Here is a 14,993-nt window from a genome sequence, read left to right on the forward strand (position 1 = left end):
TTTTCTTTTTCTTATGGTTGGAAAATAGAAATGTTATTTGAAGGTTTAAGCAGTTTTAAATGATAGAATTATTTTTCAATTTAAGGTCTTATCACCGCTAAGGAATGGAATAAATAGATTTATTCTAAATTGCTTCAGAGAAGATTAACAAGTACTTGCATGAATTCCTTTGCTGTTCTGCATTGTCAAAACAAAGAAGGTAGTCCTAGCATTAATGACTTTGAGAGACATTATTTAGTAACTCACAGTAGCACTGAGTATATATTTCAAATTCCTAAAACTTTCAGAGAAAATATTTAGGTTTACTCCATTTGGGAAGTCATGGTCTGTCTGCAGTTTGGTTTATGCACTAATGCAACAAATAATAAAATGTAATTGGAAGTAAATTGCTATTTATGATTTGTTTATAACCAATATAGTCTAAAAATTCTACTTGAAGGAAGAGATTACTGCGTAGTCATTGTAATAGTATTCTAGGAGGCTCAACTCTTAGAATGTTTTGGATAATTCAGTGCATGAGAAGTCCTGGTATCAAAGTTTTTCTGAGAAACAAGTTTGTGGACTGTGTCTCATAGGTCCTCTGGTTCTACATTTTTTTCTCCCTTGGATTCAAGGCTGTGCTCAGAGGACTGTACCTTTGTGAAAAAATAATTTCTCCTCCCTATCTTCACCTCTTCTAAAGCAGTACTTCTATGCATGTCAGCCTGCCAGACTGGCTTGCTGCAGCAGTGATAAAGCAAATGTTTCAACCCGAGGTATCTTACTATTCCTTTTAGTTTCCCTTCACAGTTTAGGAAGAGATACATCCTCAGTGTTGCTGCCAGTATCAGCAACACCCATTAGATATAATATTTCATGTCACAAGAAATGATTGCAAAGGATTTTGCTCTGCTTCACTTGCTCCGAATTTTGAATGACCTACATCCCTTTCACTCAGCTGTCAAAAAAGAGGCTGCCTTAGTGAGAAAACACCATTTTGTAATTTTTTCTCTCCTTCTGTTTGCAGAATAAATCTATAAACATGATCTTCTAAACATCTACTGTGTGACCACTAATGGTTGATCTGCATGCTTGTGAATCTAGTATCTGCCAAATTTACCTCTCTGTGTGGTCGTTGTTGGTAGTTTTAACTGCAGTGTTTTTTGTCAAAGCTGAAACAGGCAGATTAAAAGCCTCTGAGATGAAAGGCATGCCAAAGAATGCTACTGTAAAATTGTATCCAAAAGTAAATTTTCCTTTTATCTCATAATACATTTCGGACACAGTATGAGCCACATAACATTGTAAGAGTTACCTGTTTCCAGAAGACGAAGGTTAATTCAACATTTGTATGTTTCCTGTCCAAAACAGAACCTACATTTTCAACTGTTTTTATGAAACTTCATAAAGCATATCGCTGTAATATAATTGCTACTGTCATGCATTTGAAGAACAAATGAATATCTGAAGTTTTATATCTGCTTTGTTTCCTGTTAATCCCTCAAGTTTGTTAGCCTTACTTCAGGTTTACCCTTAGATGAAAGCAAAATGAGCAAATCTAGGATAATAGTAATAAAAGGACTGTGGTATAGCTTTTTTTTTCCCACTCTTAAGGTGGGAAGCATGTTTCAACACCTTATATTCCCATCTGCTTGCATTTGCCCAAAAAAACCCCATATAGCAAACAAGCAAAAAAACAAACCAAACCAAAAAAACCAACCAAACAAACAAACAAACAAACTGGCTTCTTAGTATAAATCACTCTTATTCCATGCATTTCAATTTAGCTGTGTCAGTTTATATCCACTGAATGTCAGGCCCAGTTTATTTGTTAACACAAAGTGAATTCTGCCCTTAATTAGTATTTTGATCTGAAAGAATACCCCATAACTTTTCCTTTATGTAGCTAGTCTTTTTCCCTTCCTTTCAAATAATTTAAAATTAACAGCAATATGAAAAACTTAAAAGGAGTAACCTGGGGTTTCTTTTTATTAAGAATATATGACAAAATAAATGAATAATTAATGCAGCTTTTAATATGACAAGTCTTTAAAACTGTCTGTAGCTTTAGAGGGATGCAGATGGTTGCATATTAACTTCTTTATGGAAACCTGTGACTTAGGGATCCAGGTTGAATAACAATTTTTATTTCTGAAAGGACAGAACAAATAAAATTTAGGCAGTATAAATCACTTCAGAAAAATACGTAAGGACTGCAAACAACTTGACTGTTTCTCTTTATCCATTCTGTTTTGAAAATTAATGAGATAATTCTGCTTTTTTACCTCTGTAGTTATTAAATATATAAAAGTATTACTTCAAAAATAACAGAATGGATAAAAAAAAAGAGGAAGGTTTGTCTTCTACCTGAGAAAAGCAGGAATACCAATGTAGAGGTGCATTTTCTGATATTGTGAAGTTTAGCAGTACTAAGGGAGCTATAGCCCACCATATTAATACATCAGGTGGAGTAGTCTGTCACCTAGGAAATGCATCTAGGAATTTTAGAACAAAATCCTGGCCAGAATTTATATCTGTGTTGCCAAATTCCTAAGTGATACATAAAAGTATTTCATATTTCACTAGGCAGGTAGAAGACAAACTGAAGAACTACTAGGCAATTCAGTATAGAAGTAAAATAAGCAGAACACAACTTATGAATCTCTGAAGATGCGTGCTATAACACGGGAAATTCATCAGAGGGAGTCTAGTAAATAATCTACAAACACATGACTGACAAAAAAAGGTGATACTTAGCTAGTTTGGCTTCACCATTCAACTTTTGAGACTGCAAAAGTGAATATACTTTTCCTGGTTGTGGTTTTTTTTTTTTTTTGCTTTTGATAAAAATTCAGAATGCACTGTACTTGTACAAATTATAGTAATGTTAATTATAAGAACAAGCTCAATAAGAGTACTTTGTGAATATAACACCCTACAGTGAAGACAGTAGTGAGTTGTTTCTCTTAATGTAATCTTTTTTATTGCTGTTTGAACTATACCAATCAAAGAGTAAGCCTGTGCTTGTACCTAAGGATGAGACTTTATTTTCAAGATAATTTAGTAATGTCTATCTACTTAAATCTCATTCCGGTTTGTACTCTTTGCTTCCTTAAAGGGCATCTCTCAGTTTTGTCTGGGGCATTTAAAGGAGTGTATGAATCATGTTAAACTTTAGAAGTAAACCTAAGTTTTACACAATCATGGAGCTAGAGATGAATGGGAATGATGATGCTTGTGCTCATATTTACTTGCTAGCTTATCTAGCTAAAATATCAGCATAAATTTCTACATCATTTTGGTATTTATTCTTTTAAATAAATGTTCATTTTGAAGAACATATATAAAGTGATAGAGGTGTTTAATTTTTTTGTGATAGAGGAAATGTAGCAGTGGGATATTTTGCAAGATACAAATGAAAAGCAGTAAGATTTTCCTAAAGTATACTTACTTTTGGTTGGTAAACATTAGAATCTTATTTGAAATTTTATCTTTTCATTTTATTGTCTTTGTGTCCTACACTATACAGTGTCCAATTACACATCTAATTTTTGAGTGGGACTGTAATCTGCTATGGTTTCATTGGCACCATTTTTGAACACTGTGAGACGGTAAGAAGCAGTTCTTCTCACATCTTGCCTCTGAAAAAAAAAGGTTCATACATTAGAAATGTTTCTTATATCAATCTGCATGTGAAATGTACACCAATGTACACCAAGGACTAAATTTATATTATGAAATTCATAGTGATTTAAGTGGATTAGAATAGCAGACCTAGCACCAGTAATAGGAGACATTCTTCTCTACAAAGGAATGTCAGAATATATTAAGAGATTGTTCTATTTATTTGTCCAAGGAGTCAGCAAAACAATTGTTACTGCAGCATGTGTGGCATCAGGGACTTCATCAAAATGATGCTGCTTCTGCTGTTAGTTTATGCTGATCAATGTAATGCAAAGTACTGAAGGTAGAAAAGTGCTGAAGAATCATAAGCATCTTTCCTAATGCAGATCATATTTAAATGAAGAAAATGAAGGAAAATTAGGAAAGCCAGCACATTTAGTGCCTTCAGTAAACTGCAATATTCAACACCTACAAGGTAATGAGGCCAATACAAAAACTGTCAAAGAAATGACACTTAACAAATCTAAAGAATTAAATGAAGAGGGATGATCCCCGATGGTAGGGATTCCATGCAAGTTACTCCAGCTCATTTTCAATTTGATAAAACCATCCTAAGTGACAAAACTATTTTGACAGAAACAAGGGCAGAAAAGGTAGAATAAAGTCCAAGTGACCTGGAGTATTCAGAGAAATGCCATATTGTAACTGACCTTTCCCAGGTATTAAAAAGAAAAAGTAGGGGACTTACATTTTTTTTTCCTCCGCCAGAAGTGCATGTAAAATTGCTGATAGTGACATTTGTAGGATAAGTGCATTTGGCAGTGAATTTTGGAAATAGTGTTTCATTAAAGTTTAATGAGCACTATGCAGGAAGGCTGCAAATACTGCTCTGTGCTAATGTGTCACTGTAAAATTTGTCATGTGACAGATATCTCAAAGATAATGATGCTGAAAGATAAGGTTTCTTTCCATTTTTTTTTCCTTTAAAAATCTGGGGGCTAGATAAAGAAATCCCACTCTGTTCCCCCACTGCTTTTCAGAACAAGCTTTCATTATGATAAGCAAGGGAAAGATATTCATACCTTTATTAACTTTCCTTATCTTGTTAATAACCTCGAATTCTTACATCAGTGAATGATGTATCTGTCTGCTGGATACTAATGTAGCTGATGCTTGATGTAGCCAGTAATGCATTGCATTGCCACTGGAAAAGATTCATGCTACCAAAATATGAAAATGACATCCGCAGGTCCCTTGTGTTTGCATTAAATTGAACCGGACAATACTTGAAAATCGATAGAAAGCTATGTTGGGAGTTCTGCATGTATTTTTGGAATTTGCTTTATAAGCTTTTGCTATTATTCAGTCAGAGCTCTGGATTCAGAAGGTAACCTTCCTGCTGCTTTTTTATATCACTTTCAGAAAACAAAGTGTTGTCAATCTGTGGGATAATGGTTCATTGCAGCTATTTCAAAAGTAATATAGATTACTAGAAAGTGGAAGCAGCTGTCAGAAGGCCTGACCAGATAAATGGGATTCATTTATGCTCCATACACTGCTACTTGTGAAACTACTCAGGAAAGAAATATGGATTCTCTGGCACCTTAAGGTCATATCTGTGCTGTTCTCAACAGACAGGACGTGAGTCTGGATGCAACTTTATATGAATTAAGCATAGATATCTTGAGACCAGCCTGACCTGTGTCCTGTAGCAGGTGCATGAACTGAGTTAACAGGGGTATACAATCACTGGGCATTCAGAAAAAAAAAATATGGTTCATGAAGTTCTGTTATACAGAGCTTGTGAATTGATGACTTAGGCATTTGGGGTTTAATAATGATTTTAATAATTTAACCATGAATATTTTATAGCAATTAGGTTTTAACACTTCATATTTTTTAAAAATTAAACTTTGCAATTTTCAGTATTTTCTTACCTCTTATTAAGCATTAATATTTGATTTGTTTAAGAGGCTTTTCCAGTAAGATTTGAAAGCTTTAAAACACATTAACAAGGAGGTTACTGCTTATTCTGTAAAATGTATATTTTAATAACTGCCAGGTATAGATAATTTATTTCTGTAAATGTTAAAAGATGTTAAAACATCACATTTTCCTCCAGCAAAAAGTACAGCAAAATAGAAGCAGTATGAATGAAATACACCTTATGAGTCACACCAGTGCTAGTCTAGGTCCTTATAATGCATGAGGAGTTTGCTGAACTTTGCTGCTGCATGGCAAGCACTTCCACATTTCCACCCATTGTACTTAAGCAGGACACATATGACCAAATGAATACAATACAAGCACAAAGTGTGCTCAAACTGACCACTACTCCTTTTATGACAGTGTGATATGATATATCTGCGGTTTTCAGTCAGCATTGCATGCCCTGACTGAAAGGACTGAAGCATGGGTGATACCACCATAGACATGGTCTCACACAAGGAGGCTTCTTGCAGTGTAAAGGAGCTTAGAGTTCATCATAGAGCACTGTTTTTCCCTTTGTGCTGTTTATTATCATCTTCATCAAACAAAGATAATTTTTTTCAAATTCAATGGGAGTGCTTGGGTTTGTATGTTTGCTTTTCAGTCTTTTGGGGACAGTGTCAGCTACAAGAGAAGCTTTACTGTATTGAGGCTGCTACTGAGAGTTATTGAATAAAAATTCTATATTGTATTTTCCTGTTCTTCATGTCCTGATTTATAATGAACATGGACTCTGGCAGTCTGTATCTGTCCTTCCGCAAAATACCATTTCTATCAACAAAGTTTTCCTTTCAGAAAAGTTTACTTAAAGGTTGCAAATATATTTGTTTGAATAGTTCCCAAAACCTCACTGGAATCCCATGTTCTTTACATATACTTACAAGACTGGAGGCAAGGCTCTCCATATTTCTGAGCAGCCCTATTCACTCTACAGGAAACACCATTCCTATCGAATTGCAATTGTTTCTTAAGTAACATTCACTTCCATATTTCTTCAGATGCATAAGAAACAGACATGTCATAGGATTTTAGTTATTTCTGACACTACAATAGAATTCTCTAAGCTATTTTGGAGAGACATGTCTGGAAACTTAAAAGAAAATATTATTTTAAGTCCATAGTCATTTAGGTCCTCTTTAAGTTATTTAGCAGCAGAGAAGAAATCAGAGGCAAAGCAAAATTTTAAGGCCTAGAAACACTTTGAGGTTTCATGACTATGGACCCTGCAAAATCCGAGCTGTTTGACCTACTGGGTACTACTTCCTCCATACTGGTATGCCTGGAAAGGAAGCTTTGTCACAAGAGCCACCTCAGAGAAACAGCATGCCTTGGCAAGGATCCTGATCGAGGTGACAAATAACATGATACCAAGAATATACTGGGGCAAGACCCCACACATCAACTTCAATGCTTTTCAACAGATTTCTTAAAGACCCCTCCATGCCTTTTAAGATTCAGAGACATGGTATACCTTTTTTGTTTAGTGTCTATAAATTTCCAAATTGGTAGGTATCCAAATAGATTTATAATGGATGGAAATTCTTTTCTGTTAATTAAGCCTCCAGTAATCCATGAACATGATCATCTAACAGGTGAATTTGGATTCCACACAAAGGAACTGGGTACAAAATGTTCTGTATAATATATATATACCCGATTAGAAGCCTTTGCATTCGCTTACCTAGAATGCAATATATGATTTTCTGATTTACTTGCCTTGATCCCTCTATGTGAAAAATGTAGTTGAGTAGAAATACCACAGCCACCATCAAATCTAGGAAAGTATTAATAGATTTTTTTTTCTAATGGAATACACAAAACATCTTGATAGCAAGATGCAAATAACAAGGAAGTTATAAGCAGAGAGTATTAGCTATCCATGATTTTCCAAAAGGACACCAATTATTGGACTAGTGTGGTGAGAACCTGACTGTAGTCACAGAGTCACTGATGATTTTCTTGGGATGAAAGGTAATAATTGGTGGGAATATGCTAACAAGGAATCGGATTTCTTGATTATAGCTATAATCAGTTTTTGAATAGATGGAAATAAAAATGATGAACATGTTTTAGGGCAAGTAAAATTAACTTGCTAATGACTCCTGCATAAGAGTTAATACAGGATGTTTCTAAAGTTGACATTGCAAGACAAGGATATGTATTCATACTATTTCAACCATTTCAGAGAAGGAAAACAGAACTTCTGTCAAAGAAAAGGCACTAACTTTATTAATTTTTTCTTAACTTTACATCACATATAGTTAAACTGAGAGCTTTTAAATCTCTTAGTGACAGGAAAACATATGTCTGCTTATTAAATGAACAGTCCCCATATATGTTAGTATAAATCATTCATATATTTTCATGCTTTATATCACCCAATATATTTGGGGAAACTCTGCATACTTCAACATTCTGTGTAACAGAAATTCCCCATGGATTTCTGGCATAAGTGTTTAATGTAACTGAGACCAGCAAATGGAATCTCCTCTAGGCACTCTGGATTAAATGAAACAGCAATGTTTTCCACGGGGGATTTTTTTAACTCCAAACCTGAAAGCTTTATTACTATAAAAGAAATGTAATTAACACTGTATATTTATAACCATACTGCACCTTGAGGGCTTCAGATGGCCAGAACTGTGTTGTTACACCTCTTCTACATGCAGCTAATGCTCAACTTGGAGGAACCAAAGACTGACATAACTGGCCAAGGAAGAATCCACTTTAGTTCATGTTGCCAAACCTGAGAGAATAGAAGGAAGCAGTGTTTAAGGGACTGTCACTGCTCTTGCCAGATCTGAATATAGTAGATGAATTTGAAACCACTTTCAGTCCTTGCATTCAGCTATAACTGAGCTGTTAGAGCAAGGAAATAAAACCCCCTAAACAGGTAACTGGAGATTTTTTTTTTCTTCTTATCAGAAACGAGGCAAAAGGGAGAGGGATTTTAAACTGCAGATGTTTAAGCAGCACTATTTTGACAGGAGGCCAATTGCAGTATTATAAGGCAGCATAAATAGATTTGCACAAAGATAAAAAGGGTTATAAGTGCGTAAAAGAGTTATAAGTGGGTAGATTTAGGAAACAACTGAGTTCTAATTGCAGGATGCCTACTCAACATTATTCTTGACATTACTAAAACTAAGAATTTTTTTTTAAAAGCCCCACATTTTCTTCAATAAAGACATAAATACACTCTTCTAGATAATGTTTTGAGTGCTCTTGATCCTGTCAAAAGCCTTCTCACATTTATCATGTGTAATTTCATCAGGATCTTTGACAGAATATTTTGTTGAGAAAGAGTTATACCCCTGACCTTGATGCAATACTAGTTTTTCTGTTTGTTAACTTTTCTTCTCTTTGTGACAGAATTTGAAATCTGGGGCAAAAAATTTTGATTAATTCAGTGATCTTTTCTTGCTGAGTTCTGAGTCTTGATTGACAGGTGAGTCACTTTGTGTAAACCATTTACATGAATCCTGGTTACCTTTATTGCAACCATCTGTTTTGACTCTGTACTAGGTGACTCAGCTTCATTCAGCTCACAGAGATCACAACCAAACTGATTTCCTAATTTGTGTGTATCAATTGAATTATTCTATTTAGCACATCGTGTCTGACGTACCCTTAATGCTACACAGCTAATTTTGGCTTGTCTAATGGTCACTATCAAGAAAAAAGTTCATTTTAATTTATGGTGACAGTAATTAAAAAATGCAGAAAACCTGAAGGATTCCTTATCATCACGACATTGACACAGTGAGTTCTTATGATGCCTGAAAACCTGAAGGTGGATCTGAGGTAGAAGTGTAGAGTGGATCCAGCCCAAAGAGAAAATCTTGTCACTGACCTTAAATTGAGTGGGAAGAAAAAAATAAGGATGTTATAGAGGGAGGGCTGAAGGAAGAAGACTTCCTATGCACAACATTTTCTTGATAGGCAAATTGATTACCTGCAAAAGGAGCAGCTACAGAATCTCCAGCAAGCTTGTGCAACTGTGTTGATGTTATCTTATGGTCAAAAACCTGTGATTGCAAGAAGCTGTGCCGGTGTGAATTAGTGTAACAATTTAGCTTGAATGCAGAAGTGCTTCAAAATATGGTGCCTGACTGAGGAAAAAAATAAGTGCTACAATGTGGATTTCTGCACCTTATCTTTTAAGAATTCTAAAGTGTTGAATGACGACTAGAAGACATGTTGTCACAAATACTTGTACAAATTCAAAAGTGAATTTAAACTCCACTAAGTGTTTTAAAAAAAGAGATTAAGGAATTGAAGGTTTTGTTTGGGATTGCTGTTAAAATTCGATCTCTGTGGGTTTCAGCATTTCACTCTACTGCTAAATAATTTGCTATTTTTGTGGTCTGATTGACAGACAATTTCAGAGTAAGGGATGCAGGATTGCGTTAAAATAAACCAAAACTCTAGATCTGACAATGTGGTGTAGACATTTGTATTTGCAGTCCGTAGTTTAGAATGTTTATCTTTTCATGAATGTGACTTAGTAGGAAATTAACTTTTCCTTTAGAGACCAATTTCAGCACAAGGTTTAAGCAAATAGGGCCTTTATTAATCGTCCCTTTCTCTGTAATATTCTGTTTTCAATTCAGTAAAATCCCCCTGTGCTTTCAGAATGCTGAAGATTAAGTAACTCTAGTCTTGAAAGTGAATTTTTTTTCTGATATTAGTGGAAAAGTGTTGTATGTTTCCAGGCACGCTGGTAATAAATATACCTCCATATTGATTTCTTTAGCATAGATATATGTGGTATGTTGGTGAATGGTCTTATTAATATTCATTAAATTCTAAATAGCTCTCTTTTTAATGTATCTATTTAGGAAATGAATAATTCATGCATGTATAGGAAGCTCAGTGCTGTCACTTACAGCATAGACCTTTGCTGATCTAAGGAGGTGTTTGAACTGAAGGACACTCTAAGATGTGCAAAGCAATTGAAACATTGAGCGCTGCTCAGCTTCTTACCACCAAGGGCATTTTTTTATCTTGAATTTTCACTGACTCATCACTCTTCTTATAGCACACATTCTCAAATTCCTTTAGAGGAATCAGACGTATAATTTTAATATAAATTAATACTTTACACAAGCTGAAACAGTTATGATATGTTCACCATATAAAAGGTGTTTGGGCCATTTGGTAAGGCTTCTTATCTGCATATGTGTTGGTAATTGATGAGAACTCTGGTTTTGGAGAGAATGTTATGCAAGCAAGCTTCTGTCATGGAGGGTTTGCATCATAGAAGACATTCATTTTAGTCCTGCCTTAGGCTTTGTACATCTCTTGCACTAGGTTCTCATTTCTCAGTGTTCCAGAAACCCAAGTCTCACATTTAGTTGCTACACCTAGAACACACAGCATATCTATTTGCTACTGGTATTAACACCTATACAAGGTATTGTAAGATTTTTTTCATATTTGTGTATCAGAATGGGACAAAATTGTAGTTGCCTTCTGGCTGTATAAGTAATACAACTGATGCTCGTGTGAGTGATTCAGATTAATTATATGTAGACTGTAGAATTATAAAGTCATTTAGGTTGGAAAACATCTCTAAGATCATTAGGTCCAACCACTAACCCAGCACTGCCATGTTCCGCAATAAACCATGTCCCTAAGCACCATATCTACTCATATTTTAAATACTTCCAGGAATGGTGGCTCAAACACATCTCTGAGCAGCCTGTTCCTACCTGGAAGGCGCCAACCCCCACCTCACTGCAGCATCATCTCAAGCACTTATAGAAAGTGATAAGGTGTCCCATTTGAGCCTCCTTTTCACCAGGCTAAACAATCCCAACTCCCTCATCTGCTCTTCATAAGACTTTTGCGCCAGACCCTTCACCAACTTCATTGCCCTTCTCTGGACCTGCTCCAGCACCTCAAGGTCTTTCTAGGGGTAAGGGGCCAAAAGTGGGCATAGACTTTGAGGTGCTCACCTCGAGTTCCAGCCCCACCAGTGTTGGATACAGGGAGATAATCACTTCCCTGGTCCTGCTGGCCACACTATTCCTGATACAAATCAGGATGGTATTGGCCTGCTTGGCCACCTGGGCAGAACCTGGATCATGTTTAGCCATCTGTTGCCAAGTATCCCCAGGTTCTTCTCTAGCAGGCAGCATTCCAGACGCTCTTTCCTAGATCAACACTCACTGGTGTGCCTGGTTATATCCATTTGCCCCTTCAAATCAGTTTCAATGAGCCATGTTCATATTCCCCCCTTGAGACAATTGCACCCCGTCTGTCTCCAGCAGGACTATTGTCATGGAAGCCAACCCATAATAAAAAGACCTTCAAATTATATGGAGTTGTAATTAATAACACACTATTTATGACTAATTATTTGTAAAGCAAGGTGCTAAAATCTATTAATGCTTCAATGACAAAATTAAAATTATGTGATATATTGATATTTGACTTTATTTGGAATAAATTTTGCCTACTTCTTTGAGATCTTCTTATACATTTTCTCTTTTCTTATTAAAAGCAACAGTCTCAATTAGGCTTCAAATGCCAAAGTGAAGAGTCCAATATAAAATACACAGAAAACATAAATTTCCTACTTTCTTTCAGTACTTAGACTCAGCAAGGGTACAGTATGAAAGGGCAATAAGAAGGCCATGTCAAGAACACCTAAGGCACATAACAGCCCTCTTACACAAGGTTATATAGAGCTTAAAAATCTCTGCAATGTTTCTTTTTCTTCTCAGCAATGTCTCAGTCATGGTATACTTTCCTGTATTTTTTTTGGTCTTGATGTGCCTCCAGGACTTGTGTCCTTTTCTGATTAGCTTGAACACAAGACTTTATTTAAAATGAAATATTCCCCTACTTCCCTTTAGAAGACTTAAAAGACATATCACAGACAGAAATGTCCAGTTATCTGGACTGTAATGAAAATATGTGAGATTGAAGGAAGAAAAGAATGTTTTGTGGTCTGAACTGAGGAACACCTTTAATATGACTCAAATAAGACAACTTGACCTTTATTAAAAAGAGTTGAAAATTTTTTAAAGTTGTGTTTGATATAGCAAAAAATCAGAATTCTACAAATATTGAGACTTAAAATGGAAAAAACCACAAGGTATACAAAAACATATCTTTCCACTGCTGAGGGAAGAAAGTAACCATCAATGTGTGTGTTTGATACCTGGTCACTTTTCCTTTTTATTTTTTTAATTTTTTAAAGCAATTACTTTTATGATAGCTCATGCAATGAAACAATGTTTCATTCACTCTTGCCATGAAGAATATTAGAAAATGTCTATGCCATGTGGATTTATCTATGCTTTTTCTTAAACATGGCTTGCTCACACACACAATCATAGCAGAAAAGGTTCTTCAATAGTTTTGCTGTTGATTGTTCAGGGAAAAACTCCAGCTTTGTCATTTATGCTTAAGCTGAACAGAGCTGCTTTTCGTGTTTAATGTGCAAGACTTCTATCCCGATTTCAAATGTTTGTAGTCTAAATGTGCCTCGAGAATAAATGAATTAAAAGAGTAATGGTAATGCTTAAGTAAAATAAGAAGACCATATTCATAATAGGATAAAACTCATTTCATGTACACAGAAAAGGAACGGATTTTATTTCTTTATGTTTGAGAAGAAAGAGAGAAAGAAGGAGAAAAGAACACCTCAGAATACCTGCAGTATTCTTGTACTCATGGTTTCTACAAAAAACGTCTATTAATCAGTCTTTTGCAAATGTAACCCTTAATTTGTCTCAGAACAGCCTCCTTCTATTGTGCTATACAAAGAAAATCCTTCCCTGTGACATTAATGGTGGGCTCAGAATGCCTCCAGCAGTCCTTACACGGATTTCCAGCTATATGTAGCTCTATCTTATGGCCCAGTGAATGTTTTCTCACAAGTTTATCCTGTTATTTATTTCATTTCTGTCAGCTTTTCAAGTGAGACCAGGCATGGAAATTCACATGGAACCTCTATTGTAAGGATGAGAAATTAAATTGAAAATCATAAAAAGTTCTCATGGGTGGCTGAAGTGCGAGATGATGTCCAGGAGTAACCTTGTTTCCTGGACAAAGATAGAACAAGAGAAATTTTTTTTCTGAATCCACAAGAAATTTGATAAAAATAGTGTGACAGTTCTGTCATGTTGCACAAAGAAACCACATTGCAGAAGGCACTTACCCCTAAAAGAATTATATTAATTTGACTTTGGAATATCTGTAGAAACTATTGCAATAATAATGAAATGTCAAATTATCCTGGGGGAATTTCTATTGCAACTCAACTGAAAACTTTTGTCAGATCATTAGAGGCTTTCAAAGAGAAATCTGACCACTGTGCCTTATAACACAGTGCTGCAGAAAGCAAACTAGCTAGGCAAAGCCAGAGAAGTACTACAGAGGGAAACATCTTCTGCGAGCCTCATCAATAGTGCTTAATTGGTCGTATGAGATAGAATCAAAGTGTTTATTTCACTGTTGCTAATTGCCTCATTTCATGGAGAGTCTGAGTTGTGCCCTCTTTCTGTTTTGATATTGCTATATGTGTGCAATAGCTGGTTAAAATAGAAATACCTGGCTCTGCAGAGATTCTGGGGGAAAAAACCCTGGTCAGTCAGTGTATTTCATTATTATTTTTTAGTTCTCAGTATATATTGTTCACTGGACAAGGATCAGCACAAGATGCTGGTCTGTTGTGTAAAAGAGAGGGGCACCACATTATGACTAATGCATGGTGGCGCTTAGTCCATAATAATTTACTGCCCTAGTTCAGCCTGGCCAGCTAGAAAGACTAAAGAAAAAAGATTGCTTTGCAGTTTGCATTTATGGTATGCATAGCTGGGAGGCAGACAGGTGACTTCGAAAGACCCCAAATGCTGTGAGTCTGGTTTAGCTCTGACCCAGGGTCTCCACTATTGCTGCTGAGGATAGAACTCTTACTGCACTATGAACATGAAACCTCTTGGTTTCTTGTCTTGAATTGCAAACTAAAACCAGGGAAAGAACAAACAAGGGAGAGAGATATTCCTCCCTGACCTATTGCTAAAAAAGTAGTGCATCTCATGCTTTCAGCTCACAGAGAGGTGCCACAAAATTCGACAACTTATTTGCTGCTTACATCTTGTAGAAGCAATTTGCATTCTGTCATGTTCTCTCACACATGGTGTTCAAAACAATTAAAAGAAAATTGCACCCATTTTGCTTAGTGTAGCAGGCTGAAAATTTCAAAGATGAGAAGCACTTCTCAGCATGACTAAACTGTGAAGTGTTTTTGAAAATAAGGTTTTTAATGATAATTGACATTAAAACCTTTATTTTCTAATACATTTCACAGTTTGTGCTTGTCGAGAAGTGCATGTTTTCTTTGAAACTTTCTCCTTGCTACACTGAGCAGAAGTGATACGTTCTCC

The sequence above is a fragment of the Motacilla alba genome, chromosome 2, assembly GCF_015832195.1.
Source record: "Motacilla alba alba isolate MOTALB_02 chromosome 2, Motacilla_alba_V1.0_pri, whole genome shotgun sequence".
Lineage (NCBI taxonomy): Eukaryota > Metazoa > Chordata > Aves > Passeriformes > Motacillidae > Motacilla > Motacilla alba.